The 21670-nt window shown below is 51.0% G+C and overlaps 1 protein-coding gene across 1 annotated transcript in view; it reads left to right on the top strand.

Annotated features, from left to right (window-relative positions):
- Positions 1 to 21670, top strand: part of LOC146026510 (uncharacterized) — a 118401-nt gene that overhangs the window by 32415 nt on the left and 64316 nt on the right. The window contains exon 3 of the mRNA XM_083157249.1: positions 6983 to 7190. The gene's annotated coding sequence lies outside the window, so the exon portion shown is untranslated. The remainder of the gene's footprint in view (positions 1 to 6982; positions 7191 to 21670) is intronic.

The following is a 21670-nucleotide window of genomic DNA, read 5'->3' as shown; positions in this document are numbered from 1 at the left end:
CAAGCTGGGACTTGGAGAACCACAAGTCCCAGCCTGCTGGGCATTAAAGGGCCCGCTGGCACTTGTAGTTCTACAGTTAAAAAAATAGTGCACAAAACACACTGACACACTTTTAAAATAAAACTTTATTACACACAAAGCCCACACATACTAATACTTACCTATCTTCTTCCCATAGGTCGCCCTGGTCCTGTGTCGGCGTCTTCTGGTCCTGTGTCGTCTTCTTCCTCCATGTCGACCGTCGCTGTCGCCGTCCGGATCCGACGAAATCCATTTGGGAAGCTGTGGAAGGAAACCATACTCACCTGTCCCAGCGCGACGTAGTCCAGGTAAGGGTCTTTGCAAAAAAACAAAACGAACACCCGAATCCAGCCGGACTGACGGAGACGCACGTGTGTTTGTTTACATCGTGCGGCTCCGCCTCCCGAATGCCGCTATTGGCCGCCTTGCGGCCTAGCGGCTCCTGATTGGCCGCTAGGCCGCAAGGCGGCCAATAGCGGCATTCGGGAGGCGGAGCCGCACGATGTAAACACCGTGCGGCTCCTTGCTTGTCCGGCTGGATTCGGGTGTTTCGTTTTGTTTTTTTGCAAAGACCCTTACCTGGACTACGTCGCGCTGGGACAGGTGAGTATGGTTTCCTTCCACAGCTTCCCAAATGGATTTCGTCGGATCCGGACGGCGACAGCGACGGTCGACATGGAGGAAGAAGACGACACAGGACCAGAAGACGCCGACACAGGACCAGGGCGACCTATGGGAAGAAGATAGGTAAGTATTAGTATGTGTGGGCTTTGTGTGTAATAAAGTTTTATTTTAAAAGTGTGTCAGTGTGTTTTGTGCACTATTTTTTTAACTGTAGAACTACAAGTGCCAGCGGGCCCTTTAATGCCCAGCAGGCTGGGACTTGTGGTTCTCCAAGTCCCAGCTTGCTGGGGAGGCTTGCTGGCACTTGTAGTGCCACAGTAAAAAACAATAGGTTCATCTTTTTTTTACAACATTTATCAGCTCGATGCCCACCGCCCAGGGGCATCGAGGACAGCACCAGGCTTCAGCCTGGTCAGGTAAGTCCTGGAGGGGGGGGACCCCTTCATTGGGGGGGTCCCCACTCCCCCAGGGCCCCTGGCCAGGCTGACTGGTCGGTAGGGAGAATGTTTTGGCCGCGGGACCTTATATTATAAGTGTCCCCCGGCTGTGACATTACCCTGCCGGCTGGTTGTGCCTGGGGCTGGTTCTTAAAATACGGGGGACCCCTACTCATTTTGTCCCCCGTATTTTGGGAACCAGCCCCGGACCTGGAGCCTGGGGCTGGTTGTTAAAAATCGGGGAACCCCTATTTGTCGGGCTCCCTGATTTTTAATTACCGGCCCCGGCTCCTTCAGCCTGGTGCTGGTTATGGCTGTGGGGGGGACCCCACGCCGTTTTTTTTTTTATTTATTTATTTTTCTATTTTTTTACACTGTAGCCTGCACGGATCTGACTGATCCGTGCAGGCTAAAACGCAAATAGAACAGGAAAATGGTGTTCTATTTTCCTGTCGTATTTGCGTGGGTGTTTCACACCACTAAGCAGCCGTATTGTCAGTACGGCTGCTTAGTAAATCAGAAACCACCATTCTTTTGAATGTTGATTTCTGTCGTATCCTATCGATGGTGTAGGGCATTTGTATTTGTAACTACAAATACGAATGTTCCATCTTTAGGACTACGAATTGTTGTATTTTTGGGATTGTAAATCCCGAAAATACAAATTCGTAAAAAAAAGGTGTATTTCTCCCTACGAATACACCTTTTTTCTACGAATCCATTTTGGTAAATGTCCCCCTATGTGTAAGGTGCATTATGTGAATAAGGGCATAAATAATTAGAGATGAGCAGGTCCGGATCCCCGAGATCCGACAGATCCGAATATCGGGGATCCGGGCCAGATCCGAGCCGGCTCGGGAGTTCCCGCCTGAATTCCGGACCAATAACGAGGCCGAACGTCATCATCGCGCTGTCGGATTATCGCGGGAGCGGGATCTTATAAAAGACGCACGCGCGCCCCGCCATCTTCACTCCAATCTTGGAGAGGGAAGAGGGTGGTTGGGAAGCTCCGTGTGCTCCGTGCTGTGCTCTGTGCCATGTGCTCCGTGCTGTGCTCCGTGACCTGCCCTGTGCCCTCACTGCCCTGTGTTGTGCTCCGTGCCATGTGCTCCATGCTGCGCTGTGCTCCGTGACCTGCCCTGTGCCCTCACTGCCCTGTGCTGTGCTCCGTGACCTGCCCTGTGCCCTCACTGCCCTGTGCTGTGCTCCGTGACGTGCCCTGTGCCCTCACTGCCCTGTGCTGTGCTGTGCTCCGTGACCTGCCCTGTGCCCTCACTGCCCTGTGCTGTGCTCCGTGACCTGCCCTGTGCCCTCACTGCCCTGTGTTGTAGACTTGAGAGTCAGTGACTGATTATAGGCCTGAGCCCTGTAGTGTGATTTAACTAACTAGGTGCTGCAGTGCTCACACGCAGGGGCTGCAGTGTCCACTGTCCAGGGGCTGTCCTGTGGCCCGTGCCCTGTTGTGATTTATTTAGCCCTAAGCCCTGTGTTGTGATTTATTTAGCCCTGAACCCTGTGTTTTTTGTGATTTAACTAACTAACTCAGTGCTGCAGTGCTCACACACAGGGGCTGCAGTGCTGCTGAGTAGTACACTGTGTACAGGGGCTGCAGTAATACAAGGGGCTGTGTCCAGTGTGACGGCCTATATCTTATCCATTGTCCAGTGTCACGAGTCACTCACGACATATATCCTATGTCCTGTGTGACAACATATCCAGTGTCCAGTGTGACGACAATATATCCTGTGTCCAGTGTCACAAGTCACAACATATATCCTGTGTCCAGTGTGACATGTAATGTGTGCCGGCATATATCCTGTGTCCAGCGTGACATATATCCAGTGTCCAGTGTGACAACATATATCCAGTGTCCAGTGTGACGACATATATCCAGTGTCCAGTGTGACGACATATATCCTGTGTCCAGTGTGACGACATATATCCTGTGTCCAGTGTGACGACATATATCCAGTGGCCAGTGTGACATCTAACCATTGGGTGACGGCATATATCCAGTGTCCAGTGTGACATATATCCATTGTCCAGTGTACAGGAGCTGTGTCCAGGGGCGGTGTCCAGAGGCTGTGTCCAGTGTGACGGCTGTGTCCATTGTCCAGGGACTGTGTCCAGTGTGACGGCTGTGTCCAGTGTACAGGAGCTGTGTCCAGAGGCTGTGTCCATTGTCCAGGGGCTGTGTCCAGTGTGACGGCTGTGTCCAGTGTACAGGAGCTGTGTCCAGAGGCTGTGTCCATTGTCCAGGGGCTGTGTCCAGGGTGACAGGCTGTGTCCAGTGTCCAGGGGCTGTGTCCAGGGGCAGTGTCCAGTGTCCAAGGGGCTGTGTCCAGTGTGACGGCTGTGTCCAGTGTACAGGAGCTGTGTCCAGAGGCTGTGTCCATTGTCCAGGGGCTGTGTCCAGTGTGACGGCTGTGTCCAGTGTACAGGAGCTGTGTCCAGAGGCTGTGTCCATTGTCCAGGGGCTGTGTCCAGGGTGACAGGCTGTGTCCAGTGTCCAGGGGCTGTGTCCAGGGGCAGTGTCCAGTGTCCAAGGGGCTGTGTCCAGTGTCACAGGCTGTGTCCAGTGTAAAAAATAAGAAAAATAAATAAAAGTAATAAATAAAATAAAAACACATTTTTGGAGGATGATGGAGGAGGAAATAGTGGGAGTGCTGAAGCTGCTACCACCAGTCATGACAAGGCCGATACCTCTTTGTATTTGCTGTTTGGAGCATTTCTCTTTTTTTGGGATAGTTTATTAAACTGCCACCCTGTCTGCCCCTGCAGTGCCGCTCTGCCAGGTTGGAAGTGTAAGGTCCACATGTATGTGATGCCGACTGCTGTCGCTTAGCTTAGTCATCCAGCTACCTCGGTATACCCTTTTGGCCCAACTACAGTAAATGAAAACAATTTTGTAAGCTGTGAAGTGATCAAAATTGACTAGAAATGAGTGGAAACTAATGTTATTGAGGTTAATAATACTTTAGGGGCAAAAACAGGCCCAAATTCTGTTATTTTAGAAATTTTTAGCATTTTTTCATAAAAATCCAGATCCAAAACCAAAACCAAAACACACAAGGGTGGTTTTGCCAAAACCAATCCAGATCCAAAACACGAAGGGAGATCCAAAACCAAAACCAAAACCCGAAAAAGTGGCCGCCGCACATCTCTATAAATAATGTGGGGCATACAGTATGTGTAAAAGGCCTTATATGTATATGGGCATTAATCATGTGGGGCATATGTGTAAGGTGCATTTTGTGTATAAGGGCATAAGTAATGTGTAGGAAGCAGTTTGTGTATGGGGGAATTATTTGAATCAGTGGATTAATAAGATGTGCCATATGTGTAAGGTGCTTTACTGTGGCAATATGTGTATACGGTGTATTACTGTTGCATACTACGTATAAGGGTACGACTGTGGAGGTTGAGCGCAGTGGCATAACTATCAAAGGTGCAGGATATGCGGCTGCTATGGCGCCCTTAATGTTTGTAGGACCCACCGCTCCCCTGCACCAGTGCCTCACCAACCGCTGACCTCACCGCACGTCACTGGGCAACGTGGGGGAGAGGGGGGTGGTCTTCTTTTAGGGATGCCAATCCCGGGATTGAGCATTTTTCAATCACGGTTTCCGGGATTGGAAAAATGCCCCGGGATTGGCATCCCTACCCATGAGGCCCTGAAACTGTCCCTGGTCCTATGAATAGCGAGTGTGAGATCTGTGTGCACAAGTCACAGAGAGGGTTAATCTCTGCAGCTGTTGCACTTAGTTACATTGTTGCAGAAGCTGAGCTGGGAGCTGTAACCATGGACCAGCTGCACTCATTTCTCCTATATACAGTATGTGCCTATGCACATCCTTGCTGGCGGGTCGCCAGAACGTACGCGCTGGCGACCCGCCAGCAGCCTCGCCAGCGAGGAGACTGAGACGCGCGTGCGTCTCACGCGCACGCGCGTCTCAGTCTCCGTCGCTAGCGTGGCGGAAACCCTGTCCGTCTCCGCCTCAGGGAGACGGACGGGGTTAGGGGGGGGTTAGGGGGGATGCGGGCAGGCGGCGGGGACCCCGGGTTACCGCCGGCAAGCCGGCGGGGACCCGGGGAAACGTTTGGAAGCGCCGTCGGAAGGGGGCGCGCGCGCCTCTCGTGCGCGCGCGTCCCCTTCTCACGATCGCCATGGCGCTGGCGGGGGATGGCGGCTGGCGACGCCAGCGCCATCCCCTGCAAAGATGGGAACAGACCCATCTGTATAACACAGCATCAGGGCCAGGCCTCCACTTAAAATAGGCCCACCATTGTGGCAGCATGATGATCACCAGGCAGAATAGCGCTGCCTCTTCCTGCCTCTTGTACTTCCTGGTAAGACTCTGAGACAGTCAGAGGCTCCGCCTCCCAGACAAGGAGGGGCAGTCTCACTGAGAGAATGGTGATCCCAGTAGGGGGTCTCTGGGGGTGTGTGTCACTGGCCCTGACTACTTAAAAAGGATTCTTGCAGTGTAATTTGTCCCACGGAGAGACACAGGAACGAGGAGCTGCCAATATTGTCACTATGTAAGCATACCTCCCAACTGTCACGATTTTAGAGGGACAGTCCCGATTTTCGGGTCCTGTCCCGCTGTCCCACCCGCGGCAGGCACTGTCCCGCTGCGGGGGGGTGGCAGTTGGGAGACCCCCCAATCTAGTAGAATAGACGCTGTGCGCATGCGCACAGCGTCTATTCTCGTATGAAAATGAGGTCGCGACTAATTAGCATAAGCCGCGCCCTCATTTGCATCCGCCCCACCCCCTTTTCGAGTGTCCCTATTTCATCCGGACACAAGTTGGGAGGCATGTGTAAGTTATGAAGAACATTCAATTATATTGTGTCTGTGTAATTACACCGTGTAGGCATCTGTATACAGTATGTGTTAGTGTATCGGTGTCTGTGTAATGGTAACGTGTATCTGTAACTCTGAATCTATGGGGGAAATTTACCAATATGAAAAACCTAGTTTTTCGTATTGGTATTTTCCCTACGACTGCATACGACTGTTTAAGTCGTATGCAAAGTCGTGTTCCGGAGGATCAGTTACAAAGCAGTCAGATACGACTGCTTTGTAACCCTCCGATGGTGTAATGATTCGTATTAGCGGCCGTATATACGGCTGCTAATACGAATTATTTCTAGCAGTCTGCACGGATCAGTCAGATCCGTGCAGGCTGCAAGGTGTAAAAAAAAATAGAAAAATAAATAAATAAAAAACGGCGTGGGGTCCCCCCCACAGCCGAAACCAGCACCAGGCTGACAGAGCCTGGAGCCGGTAATTAAAAATCAGGGAACCCGACAAATTGGGGTTCCCTGATTTTTAACAACCAGCCCCAGGCTCCTGCTCTGGGGCTGGTTCCCAAAATATGGGGGACAAAATGAGTAGGGGTCCCCCGTATTTTAAGAACCAGCCCCAGGCAAAACCAGCCAGCAGGGTAATGCGTCAGCCGGGGGGAGACTTTTTATGCAAGTCCGCCCGGCCAAAGCATTAACCCTACCGACCAGTCAGCCTGGCCAGGGGCCCTGGGGGAGTGGGGACCCCCCCAATAAAGGGGTCCCCCCCCTCCAGGACTAACCTGACCAGGCTGAAGCCTGGTGCTGTCCTCGATGCCCCTGGGCGGTGGGCATCGAGCTGATAGTTGTGTAAAAAATAGAACAAACTATTGTTTTTTACTGTGGCACTACAAGTGCCAGCAAGCCTCCCCAGCAAGCTGGGACTTGGAGAACCACAAGTCCCAGCCTGCTGGGCATTAAAGGGCCCGCTGGGTCTTGTAGTGCCACAGTAAAAAAAATAGTTAAATAAAACACACTGACACCCATTTTAAATAAAAGTTTAATACACACATTACATACATACTGATACTTACCTTTCTTGATCCCGTAGGTAGCCCTGGCCATGATGTCCTGTGTCGTCCTCCAGGTCCATGTCGGCTGTCTGCGTCGTCCTCCAGGTCCATGTCGACGGTCCGTGTCGTCCTCCAGGTCCATGGCGGTGTCCGGGTCCGAAGAAATCCATGTTGGAGCTGTGGAAGGAAATCCTACTCACCTGTTCCTGCGCTGAAGATGTCTTCTCTTGATCCGACGTAATCCAGGTAATCTTCATGCTGTCGGCGCTCCCCGCTGTCTGCGCTGTCTCTGCATCGCGCTGAGGAGAGATGCTGAGATGTTTCATATTCGGCGCCTCTCCTCAGACTGAATTCTATTGGCCGCCTAGCAGGCCAATCAGGAGCCGAGAAAGAAAAAAAGGTGTATTTCTCCCTACGAATACACCTTTTTTCTACGAATCCATTTTGGTAAATGTCCCCCTATGTGTCTGTGACTACATGACGATGTAGAGTGTGGGGAGTCGGTTCTGGCAGGCTCTGTGACACTGTGTAATAGGGCAGGCACTCTCTGTAATAAGGCGGTCACTGTGACACTTTCTGGAATAATGCGGGCACTGCGACACTCTCTGTATGAAGGCGGGCACTACGACACTTTCTGAAAGAAGGCAGGCACTGTGACACTTTCTGTAATAAGGCAGGCACTGCGAAACTCTGTAAGAAGGTGGGCACTGCAACACTTTCTGTAATAATGCGTGCACTGCGACACTCTGTACGAAGGTGGGCACTGCAACACTTTCCGAAAGAAGGCAGGCACTGTGACGCTCTTTGTAATAAGGTGGGCACTGCGACGCTCTCTGTAATAAGGTGGGAACTGCGACACTCTCTTTAAGATGGCGGGCACTGCGACACTCTCTGTAAAAAGGCAGGCATTGCAACACTACATAAAAAGGCAGGCACTGTGAAACTCTGTAATTATGTATTCATAAACAGTTTCTTATATAGCGCATACATATTGAGCATCGCTTTGGCACTGTGATACTCTGTAATAAGGCGGGCACTGCAACACTCTGTAAGACTGTGTAATAAGGCATGCACTGTGAAATTGTCTGTAATAAGGTGGGCACTGTGACACTCTCTGTAATAAGGTGGGCACTGGGACACTCTCTGTAATAAGGTAGGCAATGCACCACTCTTTATGTAATAAGGAGGGCACTGCGACACTCTGCCAAATAAGGAGGGCACTCTGACACTGTCAACACAATAAGGAGGGCACTCTGACACTGTCAACACACTGCAACACTTTCTGTAATAATGCGGGCACTCCGAGACTGTAATAAGGAGGGCACTGTAACACTGTTTAAGTATGCGGGCACTGCAACACTTACTGTAATAATTGCGGGCACTGCGACACTCTGTAATAATGCGGGCACTGCGACACTCTATGTAATAAGGTGGGTACTTCAACATAAGGTGGGCACTTCAACACTCTGTGTAATAAGGTGGGCACTGCGACATTCTCTGTGTAATAAAGGGGGCACTGTGACACTATGGGGGTGTCACGTTTCGTGAGCTTGCTGAAGCACCAGCCGGAGTGTAACGGAGGCTGGGTGCTTTAATGTAGGGCTGTTGCATGAACGACAGAATTAAGTGAAGCAATTGAATAAAATGAAACCTTTTTTAATGAAGATACTGCGGTACAAAGATATGGATGATGGCACAATGAAATAACTGTAGATATTGGTTGAATGACAGAAGACAATAAGGATAATACTTATTGAAGAAGCTTGAAGATGATTGGAAGATTGGATGGTTGGAAGATTGGATGATTGAAAGATTGGATGGTTGGGTGATTGGGTGGTTGGAAGATTAGATGATTGAATGATAACAAAGAAGAAATGGAAATAAAATGAAGTCCAGTAGTAGTTCTTGCTGTATGAGGTCGTGGCTGCCAGGATACCAGGGATACTGGCCACGGATATTGACTGTCAGGATTGCAGGAGGAAGATGACACCTTTGGGGTGTTTAACCTTGTCCTTATCCTAAGAGGCGACAGATGAGTTCCGTGGGAGGATATGGCTTGAGCAATGGACGACCAGCAGGAATAGTCACGATAGACTTCACCCAGAAGTTAGAGGGGTCAGCCTGCAGCGGATACTGCAGGAATTGTCAGGGATGCACAGAGATGCTATCTGGTGGACAGCATTGTACTGACTGCCGGTCTGGCCCGGCTAGTCAATATTTAAGTGCTGAGCTGAATGGGGATTGGGCGCAAGAGTGACATCACAGCTGGAGCCGCGCAGCATAGGTTGTGGACACCAACAAGATGGCCGCCGCCCATTGTGGCGACAGAAACCAGCCGGCGGAGAATACTACGCGGAAGCGCTGCGGCCGGCTCTTCCCAGCCTGAGGCCTAGAAGGACGCGGACACCATCATGGTGGATCGTGCCTCACGCCACCCGGAGCCAGCACGCCAAGACACTGCACACCAGAACTGACACCCGGCGAATGGACATGGCGCCTGGGTGACAGAGTGACAGAATGCAGCAGGTCGGCGTCGGTATTAGCAGCGGAGGTGAGCGCCAGGGCAGAGGGCATAGCGTCAGAGGTCTGCAGGGCTGAAACAGCACAGGGAGCACGGGTAGCTGCAATGGTGTTCGTGACAGGGGGAAATTTACTAAGAATACGAATACAAAAAATCGTATTCATATTCTTAATATGAATCACTATGACTGCACACGGCTGTTTCAGCCGTATGCAAAGTCATGTTCCGGAGGGGAATTTACAAAGCAGTCAAATACGACTGCTTTGTAATCCCCGATGTCATATTGATTCGTTTTAACGGCTGTATATATGACCGCTAATATGAATTTGTGCAGGCAGTCTGCACGGATAAGTCAGATCCGTGCAGGCTGCAATGTGTAGAAAAAAATAGAAAAATAAATAAATAAAAAAATTTGGCATGGGGTCCCCCCCACAGCCGTAACCAGCACCAGGCTGAAAGAGCGGGGGCTGGTAATAAAAAATCAGGAAACCCGGCAAATAGGGGTTCCCCGGTTTTTTACAACCAGCCCCAGGCTCCAGGTCCGGGGCTGGTTCCCAAAATATAGGGGACAAATGAGTAGGGGTCCCCCGTACTTTAAGAACCAGCTCTAGGCCAAACCAGCAGGGTAATGCCACAGCCGGGGGGATACTTTTTATACAAGTACCCCGGCCAAAGCATTAACCCTACCGACTAGTCAGCGTGGCCAGGGGTCCCCCCCCAATAAAGGCCCTCTCCCTCCAGGACTTACCTGACCAGGCTGAAGCCTGGTGCTGTCCCCGGTGACCCTGGAGCGGTGGTCACGGGGCTGATTCTGTGTAAAAAAATAAAATAAACTATTGTTTAATACTGTGGAACTATGAGTCCCAGCAAGCCTCCCCCGCAAGCTGAGACTTGGAGAACCACAAGTCCCAGCATGCGGGGCATTAAAGGGCCTGCTGGCACTGGTAGTTCCACAGTAATAAAAATAGTCAAATAAACACACACACAGACACAATAAAAAAAGGGATTTTTGTTTGAATCCCTTTCTCTGATATGGTCCTGGTGACACAGCTCAACATTGGGATGTAGGAGGGTCCGTAGGAGCCAGGCACCTATCCTAAAGCTTTTAGAGGGTAGGCTCCTCCATTCTGCATCCCAGACTCCTCAGTTCAATCTTTCAAAGCCACTGGAATACATTAACTCAGTACAAACGCCTGCACATATTATATGCACAATTTCAAAAATAACTTTTCAACCATATATAACATGAAACATCATGAACACTGGCATACTTACTGAGTGTAAGGGAGGGATCGCTGTGTCACCATGACCATATCAGAGAAAGGGATTCGAACGATAAGTTCTTACAAAAATCACTTTTTCTCTTTCAATGGTCCTGGTGACACAGCTCAACATTGGGACGTTCCAGAGCCGGTCCTTTGGGTGGGTACGCTCAGGTCTGCAGCTCTCATCACTGCTCGCCCAAATGATGCGTCCTCCGACGCGGACTCATAGAACCTATAGAATTTGGCAAAAGTGTGAACAGATGACCAAGTGGCGGCCCTGCAAACCTGCTCAGCTGTGGCCCCATGTCGAACCGCCCAAGAGGTGGCGACCGGCCTGGTGGTATGCGCATTAATCCTGGCCGGCACAGGCCTACCAACCTTAGTATATGCAAAGGCAATGACAGAACGCAACCACCTAGCAATGGTCTGCTTAGAGGCAGGCCAACCAATCTTGTGCACATCATACAAGACTAGCAAAGTGTCAGTCTTCCTGACACCCTTCACCCTGTCCACAAAAATGCGCAAGGCGCACACAACATCCAAATTCCTCAATTTGTCCCATTTTCTTGAACCCTCTGGGGGTTTAAACACAGGCAGAACTATCTCCTGATTCAGATGAAAAGCAGAGACTACTTTTGGCAAAAATTGGGGTACTGTTCAAAGAACAGCCCTGTCATCATGAAAAATAAGAAAAGGAGACTTGCATGACAACACTCCCAACTCTGATACTCTCTTTGCTGACGCAACAGCCAACAAAAATACAAGTTTCCATGTAAGGAACTTAAGGTCAGCGGCTCAAAGGGCGCCTTTTGAAGACACTCCAGTACCAGCGATAAATCCCATGGAGCCACTGGTTGCTTGTAGGGAGGTTTCAATCGTGAAACCCCTTGCAGGAAAGTTTGCACCTCTGGTAGCAAAGCTATCCTTTTCTGGAAATAAATCGACAAGGCCGATATCTGTACCTTGACTGATTGAAGGCTTAATCAGACGAAAAACCATCCTGCAAAAACTCCAACCATTTTGAAAGCCGCGATGTATGCGACTTCTGCCTTTCACACCACCTAATATAGGTCTTCCAGACCCTATAATAGTTTGCTGAAGACACTGACTTCCTAGCTTTTACCATGGTGTCACGGCTAAAGGGCTGGATGGAGTCGTGCGGTGCACAGGAACCGGAGACGGACCAGGAGGAGTAGGATTGAAACGTGCAGGTTTAATAACTGATTTCATAAATGATAAACTTCACTCAAATACTTCTTTAAGTGACAGTTGGAATAAATTAAATAGAGTCCAGCACAATACTAATAACGGGCAGGGAAATCTGGAAACGTATACTTGGTGAGCCAGAGTACATAGATGAGGATCCGGAAGGAGGTTGATTTGATGACAGAAGAAATGGATCCGGATGACTGAAAGATGATGGAATGAATGAGTTGTATGAAGGAGGACAGCGGAAAGCTGTGCAGGGTAATTCTGGGACACAAGCAGGAACAAGCACTAGGTAGGACTTGCAGCATTGGTGTCAGGAGAAAACTTCCTTGTAGCAAGATGCAGGGAGCAAGGCACCAGAGTCAGGAGAGAAAGAGCCAGGATCCGGGAATCAGCTAGGAGTTGTGAATGACTCCAAAGACTCATTGCACTGACACTGAACAGCCTACACACTAGCCGGCGGCGGGCGCGGACGGGTGAGTACTGTACCCGCCGCGCTCCGTCGCGGCTACGTGTGACAGTACCCCCCCTTTTCAGGGTGACCCCAGGGCGCCTATGGGCCTTGTGCGGATTTCTCTGGAGAAATTGCTTTACCAGTTTTGGAGCGTGCAAATCAATGGAATCCACCCAAGAGTTCTCTTCGGGACCAAACCCAACCCATTCCACCAGATACTGGGTACGAGAATTGCGGCAACGAGAGTCTATAATGCGTCTTACCTCGAATTCAGACCCACTTTCGGAGTTAATCTTGGGCGGTTTGGGAATCTTCTTTTGATAAGAGTTCAACCTTAAAGGCTTGAGGAGGGACACATGGAAGGAATTCGAAATCCTTAGGGAAGGAGGAAGTTGAAGTCTATAAGCGACAGGATTAATGACTTGGATGATAGGGTATGGCCCAATGAACCGGGGAGCCAGCTTCATAGAGGGCAGACGGAGGCGTATATGGCGGGTAGACAGCCATACCCGGTCTCCGACTTTCAATCTGGGCGCTGCCCTTCTTTTCCTGTCTGCCATCCTCTTGTATCGGGCGGAAGATTTAAGAAGAGCGGTGTGGACATCCGACCAGATTTTAGCAAAGCGTTGTAATGAAGTGGTTGCTGCAGGAACTTCGGAAGAGGATAATTCTGAGAAATCCGGAGATCGTGGATGTTTGCCGAATACTGTAAAGAAGGGGGTGGTTCCGGAGGAAGAGTGATAGGAGTTGTTATGCATATATTCTGCCCACGGGAGAAGATCCACCCAGTCATCTTGGGACGACGAGACAAACAGTCGGATAAAGGCCTCCAAGTCTTGATTCACCCGTTCTGTCTGGCCATTGGTCTGGGGATGAAAGGCAGTGGAAAACTTGAGTTTGACCTGTACCGCGGCACAGAGAGCTCTCCAGAACTTTGCAACGAACTGTACTCCGCGGTCGGATACAATCTCTTTGGGCAGTCCGTGAAGTTTAAAAATGGTTGAGACAAATAGCTGAGCCAGTACTGGAGCAGAGGGGAGACCTTTTAGTGGGAAAAAATGGACCATTTTCGAGAATCGGTCGACCACTACCCAGATTGCGGTATGACCTTTTGAGGGAGGTAGTTCGCAAATGAAGTCCATTGACAGATGGGTCCATGGTTCTGTGGGAATGGTTAGAGGGCGGAGAGGACCAGCGGGAGTTGTTCTGGGCACCTTATGCTGAGCACATCTTACACAAGAAGCGACGAAGTTGGTTACGTCGTGGCGGATGGTTGGCCACCAATAAGAACGTGACAGGAACATCAAGGTCTTTTGTGCTCCTGCGTGCCCTGCGAAGCGGGAAGAATGTGCCCATGACAATATTTTCTTGCGGAGTTCGGGGGGAACGAACGTTTTACCTGGAGGAGGAGATGGCTGTACGGTTACTTGGGCGAAGACCAGCGGATCGAGGATTGGACGAGGAGGTGTCTCTAGGTCAGAGGTCGTCTCAAAGGAGCGGGATAGAGCGTCTGCCTTAGTATTCGTGGTTCCAGGTCGGAATTTAATTTGGAAGTCAAAGCGTTCAAAAAACATGGCCCAACGGGCTTGGCGGGCAGTAAGGCACTGAGCCTGTTTAAGAAAGGACAGATTTTTGTGGTCTGAATACACGGTGATCTTATGCCGTGCCCCCTCCAGAAGGTATCGCCACTCCTCTAACGCAGTTTTGACTGCAAGCAACTCCTGTTCCCCGATGGGGTAATTCTTCTCTGCCGGGAGGAATTTTTTGGAGAGGAAGGCACAAGGGTGTAATTCTTGATCCTCACCTTTTTGTGACAAGATGGCCCCGATCCCTTCCGAGGATGCGTCCACCTCGAGAATGAAGGGCCTGTCGAGGTCTGGTTGGAGGAGGATTGGTGCCGTTATGAATGCTCTCTTTAACTGCTGGAAGGCAGAGGATGCTTCTGGCGACCATCGGCTTGGATCAGCTCCCTTGCAAGTGAGAGCAGTGAGGGGAGCAGCGATAGTAGAGAAGTTCCGGATAAATCGCCGGTAATAGTTTGAGAACCCTAGGAATCTCTGAATTCCTTTGAGTGTTGTGGGGGCTGCCCAGTCTTGGATGGCTCTCACCTTCTCTGGGTCCATTTCTATCCCAGTGGCGGAGAGAATGTGACCCAAGAATGGAATGGACGTGACCTCAAAAACGCACTTCTCCAACTTGCAGAACAGTTGATTTTGGCGAAGACGTCGTAGGACTTCGGACACTGTCTGTCTGTGAAGTTGAAGATTTGGAGAGAAGATGAGTATATCGTCTAGATAGACTACGATGGAGTGGTACAGCAAGTCCCGAAAGATATCATTTACAAACTGTTGGAAGACGGCGGGGGCGTTACAAAGGCCGAAGGGCATCACCAGGTATTCATAGTGGCCGTCGCGCGTGTTAAAAGCCGTCTTCCACTCGTCACCTGGACGGATCCGGATCAAATTGTAGGCCCCTCGCAGGTCCAATTTAGTAAAGATTGCTGCCCCTCTGATCTTGTCGAATAGTTCTGCGATAAGGGGTAAGGGATAGCGGTTTTTAATGGTGATGTCGTTCAGGCCCCTATAGTCGATACATGGCCGAAGACCGCCATCCTTCTTTTTCACAAAGAAAAACCCGGCCCCGGCCGGAGAAGTAGATGGTCGAATGAAACCTTTGTTTAAGTTCTCTTGAATGTACGAGGACATGGCCTCAGTCTCAGGTAGCGACAGGGGATAGATGCGGCCACGAGGAGGGAATTTCCCGGCCACCAGCTCTATCGGGCAGTCCCAAGGACGGTGAGGAGGCAGGGTGTCGGCACCACCTTTACTGAATACATCTGTAAATGAACGATATGGTGCGGGTATCGACAAGGGTGGAGCTGAAGAGGATGAAGGATAGTTACCCTCACGTTGTGGATGGGTCTGGTAGACCGGAAGGATCTGAGGAATGCAAGTAGACTGGCAATCTGTTCCCCAGGCCTTGACCTCCATATTGGTCCAATCGATGTGTGGGTTATGTTTGGAGAGCCAGGGAAGGCCCAGGACCATTTGGTGTGAGGACTGTGGAAGAATGAAGAATTCGAGGGTCTCTTGATGTAGAGCTCCTATGAGCAGTGTCACCGGGGTGGTCTGATGGGTGATTTGTCCACTACGAATTCGACTCCCATCCACTGCAGTGAGGACCAGCGAGTGATCCAGGGGTTGCACAGGCAGGGCATGTTGGGTGACAAAAGAAGAAGAAAGGAAGTTTCCCGCTGCTCCAGAGTCCAATAGGGCCTGAACTCTTTTTCTCCCTTGGGGACACACAAGGGTAACCGGAATGGTGGAATCAGAAGAAGAGGGAGATGGAAGCAAGACTCCTAATCGGACCTCCCTCGGGGAGATTAGGAGCGGTCGTTTCCCGGCCGCAGCGGGCAGGAAGCCAATAAGTGAGCTGAGGAGCCACAGTACATGCATAGATTCTCTCGCCGTCTTCGGGACTTCTCTTCGAGAGAGAGACGGGAGCGGTTGATTTGCATGGGCTCATCTGTTGACACCGCAGGAGGCGGGGTTGGTTTGGAGGCTGGTGCGACATTGGAAGGAAATCGAGGGCGAAGGCGATCAGAGCGATTCCTCTCAAGTTGGCGTTCTTGGAGTCGCAGATCGACTTTGTTACATAATGAAATGAGTTCAGCCAGGGTGGAAGGAGAATCGCGAGTTGCTAACTCGTCCTTGATGCGCCCGGCTAGGCCGTTCCAGAAGGCAGAAACGAGAGCCTCTTCGTTCCATCTGAGTTCGGAAGCCAGGGTTTGAAATTGTACGACATATTGTCCCACTGGGCGACTGCCCTGACGAATCCTTAGGATCTCTGTGGCTGCGGAGGACACTCTGCCAGGCTCGTCGAAGATGCGACGGAAGGAGGCCACAAACTCTTCATAGTTATTGAGGATGGGATCCGCACGCTCCCAAAGGGGGGACACCCACTCCAGGGCTGGACCCGCCAGTAGGGACACGATGTAAGCCACCCGAGTCTTGGGAGAGGGGAAATTGGAAGGCTGGAGGGTAAAATGGACGTCACATTGATTCAGGAATCCTCGACACCCCCTCGGGGACCCGTCATATTTACTGGGGGTTGACAGGTGTAGATGGTGAGGAGCAGCTGGCCCAGGGGGAGCAGCAGAGGCCGAAGCTCCGGAGGTTGGTGCTGCTGAAACTGAGGGAGCCACCTGAGGTGATGACAAGGTCTGGAGAAATTGAGCCACTTGACGCTGGGTAGTCTCTACTTGTTCCAATCGAGCCATGATGCCTTGAAGAACATCCGTCATGGAGGCCTGTGCTTCACCCGATTCCATCGGGTCAGTGCAAACTGTCACGGCTAAAGGGCTGGATGGAGTCGTGCGGTGCACAGGAACCGGAGACGGACCAGGAGGAGTAGGATTGAAACGTGCAGGTTTAATAACTGATTTCATAAATGATAAACTTCACTCAAATACTTCTTTAAGTGACAGTTGGAATAAATTAAATAGAGTCCAGCACAATACTAATAACGGGCAGGGAAATCTGGAAACGTATACTTGGTGAGCCAGAGTACATAGATGAGGATCCGGAAGGAGGTTGATTTGATGACAGAAGAAATGGATCCGGATGACTGAAAGATGATGGAATGAATGAGTTGTATGAAGGAGGACAGCGGAAAGCTGTGCAGGGTAATTCTGGGACACAAGCAGGAACAAGCACTAGGTAGGACTTGCAGCATTGGTGTCAGGAGAAAACTTCCTTGTAGCAAGATGCAGGGAGCAAGGCACCAGAGTCAGGAGAGAAAGAGCCAGGATCCGGGAATCAGCTAGGAGTTGTGAATGACTCCAAAGACTCATTGCACTGACACTGAACAGCCTACACACTAGCCGGCGGCGGGCGCGGACGGGTGAGTACTGTACCCGCCGCGCTCCGTCGCGGCTACGTGTGACACATGGTGTTAACCACAGCCTCCGAGAAACCCTTGTTCTTCAAGATGGCGGTTTCAATAGCCAAGCCGTCAAATTTAGCCGAGCTGAATCCATGTGTAAGAACGGCCCTTGGTTTAACAGATCTGACCTCAGAGGTAGACGCCACGAGTCCACAGACAATCTCTTAAGCCTCGAGTACCAGGACCTCCTTGGCCAATCCGGGGCTACTAGAATCACCGGAATTCCTTGGGACTGGATTCTTTTCAATACTCTCGCCAGCATTGGAAACGGCGGAAAGGCATAAAGCAGATTCCCCTCCCAGGGAATAGTCATTGCATCCACTGCTTCGGCCAGTGGATCTCTTGTCCTGGCATAGAACCTGGGCACCTGATGATTTAACCTCGATGCCATCAGGTCCACCTCCGGAGTTCCCCACTTCAGTGTAATCTGATGAAACACCTGTGGGTTTAGGCTCCATTCCCCTTCTAGCAGCTCCTCCCTGCTCAGGAAATCGGCCTCGATATTCTCCACCCCCGGGATGAATATCGTTGACAACGCTGGAACATTCTGTTCCGCCCACAAGAAGATCCTGGAAACCTCCCACATGGCCAGCTTTCTGCGTGTGCCTCCCTGATAATTCAGGTACGCCACAGTCGTGGCGTTGTCGGTCTGAATCCTGAAAGAAAGAAACTGCAATCTTTCTCCTGCCAGGGATATAACTTTCCACACAGCCCGCAGTTCCAGGATATTGATCGGCAAGGCAGACTCCTCCGAGGTCCATAAGCCCTGGAGGCGCAGGTCCAAAACCACTGCCCCCCAGTCCCTGAGACTGGCGTCGGTAGTGACTACCAGCCAGTCCCAGGACTGCAGAGACCAACCCCACTGAAGGGAATCCACCTCCATCCACCAATGCAGGGAAGACCGTGTCTCTGGAGACAACGCTATGTGCTCTGAGTTCATGGTCTGAGTATTCCCTGACCAAGATGTCAGGATGTTCCGCTGGAACACTCGAGAGTGGAACCTGGCGAACTGTAGCGTCTCGAAAGTCGCCACCATTTTCCCCAACAGTTTGAGACACCTCCAAATCGATGGGCTCTGAGACACCAGGATCTCCCGCACCAAGGAGGCCAGGTCCCTGGCCTTTGTCTCTGGTAGGAATACCCGATGTAGATGGGTATCCAGGACAACTCCCATGAACTGGAGTCTCTGTGACGGCACCAACTGAGACTTTTGTAAATTTAAAAGCCAACCGTGAGCCTGCAAAAACCTGATGGCTTCTGCCAAGTGACTCTGCAACTTTTCCACCGACTCTGCTTTGAACAGCAGGTCGTCCAAATACGGAATCACAATGATTCCCCTCAGTCGGAGGGCCGCCGCCATTACTGACATTATTTTGGTGAATACCCTTGGTGCTGTGGCCAGACCAAAGGGCAACGCCTGGAATTGCAAATGCAGATCTCCTATCACAAACCTCAAGAGAGCCTGATGTTCCGGATGGATTGGCACATGAAGATATGCGTCCTGGACATCCATGGACGCCAAAAATTCTCCCTGGTCCAGGCTTAGCAGCACAGACCGTAGAGATTCCATCTTGAAATGGTCTACCCACAGATGGAGATTCAAGGACTTTAGATTTAAGATTGGTCTGAAAGACCCGTCTGGCTTGGGCACCAAAAACAGAGTGGAATAAAAGCCTTTCTTCCACTCCGCTCGAGGGACCGGGATAACCACCCCTTTCTCTAAGAGAGATTGAGCCGCCGCCAAAAGAGCAACACGGAGCCGCGACTCCTTTGGCAGTGGTGTAGGAATGAATCTTCTCGGAGGAAGACCTTTGAAGGGAATTCTGTAACCCTGGGATACAATGTCTAGCACCCAGGAATCCCGGTCCAACAATGCCCACGCAGCCCTGAACCATCTCAGACGCCCCCCACCTTGACCACCGCTGGGGTATTCCCCAGGTAATCATGCGGAGAGCTTGTCCTCTCCTTTGGTGCTTGGTTTCTTATGAAAGGAACCAAACTTTGACTTTGGGGACTTGCCCCTGGAGGACTGAAACTTTCCCCTAAAATACTGTCCTCGTAAGGACGCACCCCCTCTAGGGGAGGGCCGAAAGGACGGCCTAAAAGCAGAAAACCTTGAGGCCTGCTTAGCTGCAGGAGCCGGCAGGAAGGTACTTTTGCCTCCCGTGGCCTGCTTAATAATTTCTTCCAGCTCTGAACCAAACAACAGCTTTCCTTTAAAAGCTAATGCCTCTAAGGCCTTTTTTTATTCATTATCCGCCTCCCAGGCTTTAAGCCAAAGCACTCTCCTGTCATTGACGGACACTCAGCCTCAAGCACATACTCTGCAGCTGCTTTAAGCTTCTCAGCAAGCAGCAACACACATGGATCAGCATGTAAAATTGTACACAGGTCATTGGCCCACACAATCATGGCCTTAGAGACCCAGGCTGATGCTATAAGAGGGCGTAAAGTGTAGCCTACCCCCTTAAATATTGCCTTGAGGTTACCTTCCAGCTTCTTGTCTACGGGGTCCTTAAAGGCTGCCCCCCCCCTGGACAGGTAGCACCGTGGCTTTAGAAAGCCGTGCCACAGAAGCATCTACCACTGGAACTTTTTCCCAGAGGTTTGCATGAGCCTCAGGCATGGGGTATAGACTTAAAAATCTCTTAGGCATCTGCAGCCTTCTATCGGGCGTTTTCCAAGCCCCTTCCAATAAATCCTGTAAACCTTCATCCGCAGGAAAGGTAACCGTTTCCTTACGCTGCCTTTTAAAAACACCTTTTGCAGGAGTTTTATCCTCCACAGACAAGTTCAAAGCCTGTTTAACAGCAGTAATCAAATCCTCCACCCCTGATCCCAGGGGATGTCTGTGTACTCTCCTTCCTCTTCAGCAACAAGCAATGGCACTGAATAAGACATTTTAGGGGTCCCCACAGTATCACCATCAAATTTGTCTAACAAATCATTAAACCTGCATGACCTGTAAGAAGCCAGGATCTGCCTGGGTCAGAGTCAAGGAGCCAGAGGACTGCTGAGATGATGACATAGGTCTCGGGAAAGCTACCAACACATCACTCTGCCTGTCCAGCAATTGCACTAAGGCATTCACAGATCTGCCCAGGGCACTGGCCCATGCAGGTTCCGATTGCTCTACCCTCTGGGGTTCACTCCCCATGGGTCTCACAGCAGCGCAAGTAATACACAAGCCCCCCCCCCCCCCCCCTGGCCATCTTCTCAGGGACAAAATTCAGTGTACAAACACTGCAGGCGCTCAATGCATTAAGGCCTCCCTCCCCCAAAGCCACAGACTGTTGCTCAGACATGATGTAAAATTAACACCGTAACAGCACAAAATGTACAGGCGTTTTATACAGAGCCAATGTACTCAGTCACTTATCTGTCTGAAGCGTTCACAGTGGGGAAAACGATGCCCAGGAAATCCAATCACTCTGCCAGGATCTGTCAGCCAGCTCAGCTCCGCTGCAAGCGTTCCGAATGGCGTCAAAACAGAGTGAGGGAAGAGAACAAGTCCCTGCTGCTGCGGGGTCCATGGCTTTTGGCGCCAACCACCCCCAGACAGCCGCTCCCACTGCAGGATCTCCAAGTTCCAGTGTCTCCCCCTCTGCTGGGGACCACTTGGAACATGCCTGTAACACACTGCTGTCCTCTCATATAGGAGCTCAGTGTGTAAGCTCCGCAGAAAATGGCCGCCGCCATCACGGAGCGCCTGTCCCCCATGATCCCCACCTAGCGTGAAGCCAGTTTCAGATCGCTCCGGAGCCCAGGCAGCTTCTTAATAGAAGCTGTAAGCGCTGCACAGGGAGACCAGACAGCACAGTGAGCTGATAGGACGCGCTTCTGTCAGCTCCTGCTGCGCTGTCAGTGTGAGGATTCAGTGAGAAATCCTCACACTGTGCCTACCTAGCTAGTGTAAAAGTTAATAAAATAAAAACTCCTAACTAACTCTAATCCTTCGGCTGCTCCAGCAGCCCTTTAGAATAACACCCACTCCAGTGGGCACCTAACATGAACTGAGGAGTCTGGGATGCAGAAGGGAGGAGCCTACCCTCCAAAAGCTTTAGGATAGGTGCCTGGCTCCTACGGACCTTCCTACATCCCAATGTTGAGCTGTGTCACCAGGACCATTGAAAGAGAAATAAAACTTTAATGCATCCAAAGCCCACACATACTGATACTTACCTATCTTGAGCCCGTCGGTAGGTCCCTGGGTCCGGTGGTCCAGGGCTCCAGGGTCTGGTGCCTTGGTTCCTGGGTCCAGGGCTGCAGAGTCCGGGGTCCGGGGCCTTGGTTTCCGGGGCTGGTACATGGCTCCAGGGCTGAAGAGTCCGGG

The sequence above is a fragment of the Crinia signifera genome, chromosome 8 (genome assembly GCF_055691185.1).
Source record: "Crinia signifera chromosome 8, ASM5569118v1, whole genome shotgun sequence".
Classification (NCBI taxonomy): domain Eukaryota; kingdom Metazoa; phylum Chordata; class Amphibia; order Anura; family Myobatrachidae; genus Crinia; species Crinia signifera.
This window is presented reverse-complemented; position numbering and strand designations above follow the sequence as displayed.